We start from the raw sequence: 7,442 nt of genomic DNA on the forward strand, positions 1-7,442 counted from the left end.
TGGTGTGCTGAGCTGGAGACCAGAGAGAGAGAGAGAGAGAGAGAGAGAGAGAGAGAGAGAGAGAGAGGAGTGGTGTGCTGAGCTGGAGACCAGAGAGAGAGAGAGAGAGAGAGAGAGAGAGGAGTGGTGTGCTGAGCTGCAGACCAGAGAGAGAGAGAGAGAGAGAGAGAGAGAGAGAGAGAGAGAGAGAGAGAGAGAGAGAGAGAGAGAGAGAGAGAGAGAGGAGTGGGGGTGCTGAGCTGCAGACCAGAGAGAGAGAGAGAGAGAGAGAGAGAGAGAGGAGTGGTGTGCTGAGCTGCAGACCAGAGAGAGAGAGAGAGAGAGAGAGAGAGAGAGAGAGAGAGAGAGGAGTGGTGTGCTGAGCTGCAGACCAGAGAGAGAGAGAGAGAGAGAGAGAGAGAGGAGTGGTGTGCTGAGCTGCAGACCAGAGAGAGAGAGAGAGAGAGAGAGAGAGAGAGAGAGGAGTGGTGTGCTGAGCTGCAGACCAGAGAGAGAGAGAGAGAGAGAGAGAGAGGGAGTGGTGTGCTGAGCTGCAGACCAGAGAGAGAGAGAGAGAGAGAGAGAGAGAGAGAGAGAGAGAGAGGAGTGGTGTGCTGAGCTGGAGACCAGAGAGAGAGAGAGAGAGAGAGAGAGAGAGAGAGAGGAGTGGTGTGCTGAGCTGCAGACCAGAGAGAGAGAGAGAGAGAGAGAGAGAGAGAGGAGTGGTGTGCTGAGCTGCAGACCAGAGAGAGAGAGAGAGAGAGAGAGAGAGAGAGAGAGAGAGAGAGAGAGAGAGAGAGAGGGAGTGGTGTGCTGAGCTGCAGACCAGAGAGAGAGAGAGAGAGAGAGAGAGAGAGGAGTGGTGTGCTGAGCTGCAGACCAGAGAGAGAGAGAGAGAGAGAGAGAGAGAGAGAGAGGAGTGGTGTGCTGAGCTGGAGACCAGAGAGAGAGAGAGAGAGAGAGAGAGAGAGAGAGAGGAGTGGTGTGCTGAGCTGGAGACCAGAGAGAGAGAGAGAGAGAGAGAGAGAGAGAGAGGAGTGGTGTGCTGAGCTGGAGACCAGAGAGAGAGAGAGAGAGAGAGAGAGAGAGAGAGAGGAGTGGTGTGCTGAGCTGCAGACCAGAGAGAGAGAGAGAGAGAGAGAGAGAGAGAGAGAGAGAGAGAGAGAGAGAGAGAGAGAGAGAGAGAGAGGATGGTGTGCTGAGCTGCAGACCAGAGAGAGAGAGAGAGAGAGAGAGAGAGAGAGAGAGAGAGAGAGAGAGAGAGAGAGAGGAGTTACCCGTCTCGTGAACACCATCATCACGGCAGCCGCAAATATTTATCAGCGCCGCTGAAAACATCTTACGCAACATGCTCGCTCACAGCCTGAAACTGTGCGACGATACAAAACAGCAATAACAACATTGTTTGATTGTTCTTCTCTGAACCACCCCCCCCCCCCTCCCCCCTTCATTCAGGTCTGATTCGCTGAGATGTTACGTCCTGAATATGTCACGTTAGATTAAACGCTTGGCTATAGATGAGCTTATAGCTCCGAGGTCGCTCACCAGCCGCATCGGCTCCTGTCAGCCCAGATGTTCTCTTCAGACGTTGCTCAGGAGCTCGCTGGGATACAGTGGTGAAGGGGAGCGTCTTGTCTATGCAAATCAAATCAAAGGCGCCCCTTTTTGTAGATGCCATTGTATATATAATATGTGGATTTGAGACAGAGGCAGGCGCACATACATCATCTACAGTAGAGGTAGATTGAACTCTTGAGTTAATGTTTAGATCTTCATCCTGATACTGTACACCACGGTATGGGGAAAATAGATGAACACGGGCGCAACTGCAGAATCTGATTCAATCATCAAATTCATTAGACCCGCGATTATGACATCTCAGCGCGCAGTGGGTGTTTCACAAGATTCAATATATATTCACAGTGCGCGTGCTTCAATATATATTCACAGTGGACATGCTTCAATATATATTCACAGTGGACATGCTTCTATATATATATTCACAGTGAACATGCTTCAATATATATTCACAGTGTGCGTGCTTCAATATATATTCACAGTGAACATGCTTCAATATATATTCACAGTGTGCGTGCTTCAATATATATTCACAGTGGACATGCTTCTATATATATATTCACAGTGAACATGCTTCAATATATATTCACAGTGTGCGTGCTTCAATATATATTCACAGTGAACATGCTTCAATATATATTCACAGTGAACATGCTTCAATATATATTCACAGTGCGCATGCTTCTATATATATTCACAGTGAACATGCTTCTATATATATTCACAGTGGACATGCTTCAATATATATTCACAGTGAACATGCTTCAATATATATTCACAGTGGACATGCTTCTATATATATTCACAGTGGACATGCTTCTATATATATTCACAGAGGACATGCTTCAATATATATTCACAGTGAACATGCTTCAATATATATTCACAGTGGACATGCTTCTATATATATTCACAGAGGACATGCTTCAATATATATTCACAGTGGACATGCTTCTATATATATTCACAGTGGACATGCTTCTATATATATTCACAGTGGACATGCTTCTATATATATTCACAGTGGACATGCTTCTATATATATTCACAGTGGACATGATTCAATATATATTCACAGTGAACATGCTTCTATATATATTCACAGTGGACATGCTTCTATATATATTCACAGTGAACATGCTTCTATATATATTCACAGTGGACATGCTTCAATATATATTTTGTAGTTTGTTTTATGTAGTTTTTTATCATTTTATTTGTTATTTTTTAATGTCAACATATTATTTAAATTATTCAAATGCAACTCAAACATGTTCCGTTGTGATGTCACCAGTGTTGGGCAAGTTACTTTTAAAAAGTAACTAGTTATAGTTACTAGTTACTTCTTCCAAAAAGTAACTAAATTACTTACTCAGTTACAAATTATAAAAGTAACTAGTTACTTCAGAAAGTAACTATTGCGTTACTTTCAAGTAAATGTTTTACATAAACAACATACACAAATCTAAACTATTTTAATGTTGCTGTGGGACAAAGTGAGACTAGCCTCCAATCAAATGCCATGTATGGAGATATTATAATTACTGTGTTTATATAGTGGATCATACAAATACAAACACAATAGATGTTTTGGAACTTTTGATATGTATATTGCCCCTCAACAGGCCACAACTGGGCAACATTAAATACGAGATTACTCGTTACTGAAAAAACGAACGCCGTTAGTAACGCCGTTAATAAAACTGGATGTCACAGTATGATGTCATAACCAAACACGCTAGAACATTTGTGATGTCACAGTATGATGTCATAATCAAACATTCTAGAACATTTGTGATGTCACAGTATGATGTCATAATCAATCATTCTAGAACATTTGTGATGTCACGGTATGATGTCATAATCAAACATTCTAGAACATTTGTGATGTCACAGTATGATGTCATAATAGGACATTCTAGAACATTTGTGATGTCACAGTATGATGTCATAATAGGACATTCTAGAACATTTGTGATGTCACAGTATGATGTCATAATAGCACATTCTAGAACATTTGTGATGTCACAGTATGATGTCATAATAGAACATTCTAGAACATTTGTGATGTCACAGTATGATGTCATAACCAAACACGCTAGAACATTTGTGATGTCACAGTATGATGTCATAATCAAACATTCTAGAACATTTGTGATGTCACAGTATGATGTCATAATCAATCATTCTAGAACATTTGTGATGTCACAGTATCATGTCATAATCAAACATTCTAGAACATTTGTGATGTCACAGTATCATGTCATAATCAAACATTCTAGAACATTTGTGATGTCACAGTATCATGTCATAATCAAACATTCTAGAACATTTGGTACAGTATATATTCAACAATTCTCTATGTTTGTATTGTGATAAGAAGAAGAAGAGAGAGAGAGCCTGGGAAGGGAGGAAGAGATAGGCATTTCAATGGGAAGAGTAGAACTCAGAGAGAAGATAAAGAAAGGAGTTGAGGCTGAGTGGCAGGCTGAGTGGGAAAGGGGGACCAAGGGAAGGCACTATTTCTCTCTGCAGCCTCGGGTCAAAATCAAGGTGGATGGATATGGGTCGAGGAGTGATAGGGTCTTCACCCTATGTATAGATTGAGGCTGGGACACTGTGGGTTGAACAGTACCTTGTGCATTGTGGGAAAACATCCAGATGGGGGGTGTGAATGTGGAGAGACTGAAACTGTCAGGCATGTCTTCCTAAAATGTGAAAGGTATAGGAAAGAGAGGGAAATCTTTTATAAAAGTCTGGTAGAGTTGGGAGTCTCTTCCTTCTCTCTTAAATCTTTCTTTGGCATGGATAATGAGAACCACCAGCTGATCACAGAGGCAGTGCTGACATTTCTGCATGCTTCAGAGTTGTATCAGAGGATATAGCGTTATTGTATTTATTAGTATTGGACAGGCAAGAGGAGCAGAGAAGAAGGAGATAGTGTGTTTTGAAGATGAGAAGAAGAAGAGGGTAAACAATCAAAAGTTGGTTTACCAGAGGCCTAACTATGGCACACCACTAGCGTAGTATAAGAACTGAGGAGGGCAGTAATACGCCTGCGGGAAATTCAAAAGAAGAAAGAAGAAGAAGAAGAAGAAGAGCTCATCAAAAGAATTGCGGAGGGCAGTAATACGCCACGATGCGTCTACACTGCCGGAAATCCTAAAGAAGAAGAAAGAAGAAGATGATATCAGATCTCTGAAGACAAGTGAAGATCTCACTTGTTGTTTCCGACTAGTTGTCTGTAAGCTTGAATATATTTTGTAGATACAATTTAAAATCCCCACATAAAGGAAACAATGTCCTGTACAATCCTTAATGAGCTGCCTCTGGAGGGAAGGCTCTGTGATGTGGTTATTAAAATCAACAGCACTGAGTTGAATGCCCACAAGGCCCTCCTGTGTGACTGCAGTGACTATTTCAGGTAAGTTTAGCTTGGTTCAGGTTAGCTTGGTTAGTAAACAGATACCATACTGTACTTTTACTGTAAACAGATACTATACTTCTACTGGAAACAGATACTATACTGTATATCTACTGTAAAAATATACTATACTGTACTTCTACTGTAAAAAGATACTACACTGTACTTCTACTGTAAACAGATACTATACAGCAATGTTAGCTCTTATAACGCTATGAGTAGGATGGCTGCGCTACTGTTTTCGGCTGCCTGCCGCTGCGTCCTAATATCACTGTTTGTCCTCGTTTGGTTTGTGTCTCGTATCCATCCAACAAAAATAATCTACGACCGACAACTACTCCTGGATATCCGTGACTGCTTTATGGACCTCCGTGGTGGGGATTTCATGGAGAGATCACCGGGAGAAAGGATTCTTCCCCACCCCTGGCTGGCCAAACTACCAGCCGAACTAATACGTCCGTGCCTCGCTGTCCCCCTTCGCAAAATACGTTCGAGGAAGCGGAGAAAACGAGGAGGCGCAGCGGCCAAATGGAAAAACACCTGTCGCTCCTACCTGGTGCCCGTGGAGTTCCAGAGAACCCCGCCCCGCCGATCGTCCAACCCGGTGTGTGTAATTATTCCCCGCCGGCTTTCATTCACCGGCCCAGCCCAGAGTCTGTCTCTCCCTGGTAACTTTCATCGCCCATGGAGGCCAAATGGATGTCGCGGCGCAAACCCCCATAGCCTCCGCTCCCTGCTACAGGTGCAGCCTCCCGGGAGCTCCCCTCCCGCCCCCCCCGCGGTTGGCCCTATTCAACGCTCGCTCGCTGACAAACAAGGCCTTCAACTTGAACGCTCTCTTTACGGACCGCAAACTGGATTTTCTCCTGGTGGTTGAAACGTGGATACGGACTGGTGAGCAGCCTACTCCTCTCATTCAACTTTGTCCCCCGGACTGCGATTTTATTAACACCCCTCGTCTCACAGGAGGCGGCGGAGGCGGCATAGCTGCTGTTTTTAAAAAACATTTTAATTGTCTCGCTCTAAAATCGAATCCTGTCAAGAGTTTTGAAGTGCAGCTAATCAAAGTCGGACTCCTGAATCCACTACTGATTATCCTGGTCTACCGTCCCCCCGGCAACTCACTAAGTGACTTTATCTCTGAACTGTCCGTTCTCCTATCACAGACAATGCCCAGCTATGATAAAGTTTTACTGCTCGGCGATTTTAATGTTCACGTATGCTTCCCAAATAAACCCTATGTGAAGGAATTCCTGCACTTAATTGAGTCTCTTAATTTTAGCCTACATGTTAATTCCCCAACACACAAACTCGGCCACATTTTAGATTTAGTTTTAACAGCAGGTTTCTCCATCGACAACATGGAAATAGATGACCCAGTCCTCTCAGACCATTCACTGATCTCTTTTGATGCTCTGTGTTTTGTCCCCATTTCCAAAGCTATTGTCCCAGCGCGTTCCTCTCGCCACATTAACCCCTCCACTGCCATTAAGTTCCGTGATGCCTATATAGCTGCCCCTAACACCTGCAGTATTGAGGCCTCTCCTGCCCAGCACAGCACTGAGATCCTTATCTCAATGTTCAATTCTTCATGCTCCTCCATACTCGACTCTGTCACCCCCTTAAACTCAAAAGGCCCAGACCTAGATCTCAGCCCTGGCTTGATGAGAACACCAGAGCTTTAAGGAGACAGTGCAGACAGGCCGAGCGCAGGTGGAAACACAATAAACTGCAGATCCACTATGAGATCCTTAAACATCACCTCAAACAGTATCAAGAGGCAGTTAAGGTGGCGAGAGAAAGGCACTTCTCAGAAATAATTGCCAAAAATTGTCACAATCCCAGAGTCCTTTTTTCGACCATTAACTCTTTCACCTCCCCTCCTCCCGCCCCCTGCCCCGATGCCTCCCCCTCCAAATGTGAAGAATTCCTAAACTTCTGTTATGGTTTGTAACCGACCCCAATCGCACAACACAAGACAGGTATGAGAGTAAGCCAAGAACTGGGCATTTATTGAAAACAACAGAAAACGGCACTGTCCCTTTAAGGGAGAACACAAATTACAGGAAAACATGAACTTGGGAAAATAGGCACAGTGCCTTTAAGAGGCGAGCTGGCTAAGGGGAAGGCTAAGGGAAGGCTAACGGACTGGGCCAGGGCAAGGGACAAGGCAGGAACAGGGAGGACTAGGAGGACTGGACAGGGAGGACTAGGAGGACTGGACAAGGAGGACTAGGAGGACTAGAAGGACTGGACAGGGAGGACTAGGAGGACTAGAGAGGGGAAACAGGGACAGAGGCCCGCGGAGGCGGGCTGGGGACAGGGAGGACTAGGAGGACTAGAAGGACTGGACAGGGAGGACTAGGAGGACTGGACAAGGAGGACTAGGAGGACTAGAAGGACTGGACAGGGAGGACTAGGAGGACTAGAGAGGGGAAACAGGGACAGAGGCCCGCGGAGG

The sequence above is a fragment of the Notolepis coatsorum genome, assembly GCF_963971535.1.
Source record: "Notolepis coatsorum genome assembly, chromosome: 18".
In the NCBI taxonomy this organism is placed as follows: domain Eukaryota; kingdom Metazoa; phylum Chordata; class Actinopteri; order Aulopiformes; family Paralepididae; genus Notolepis; species Notolepis coatsorum.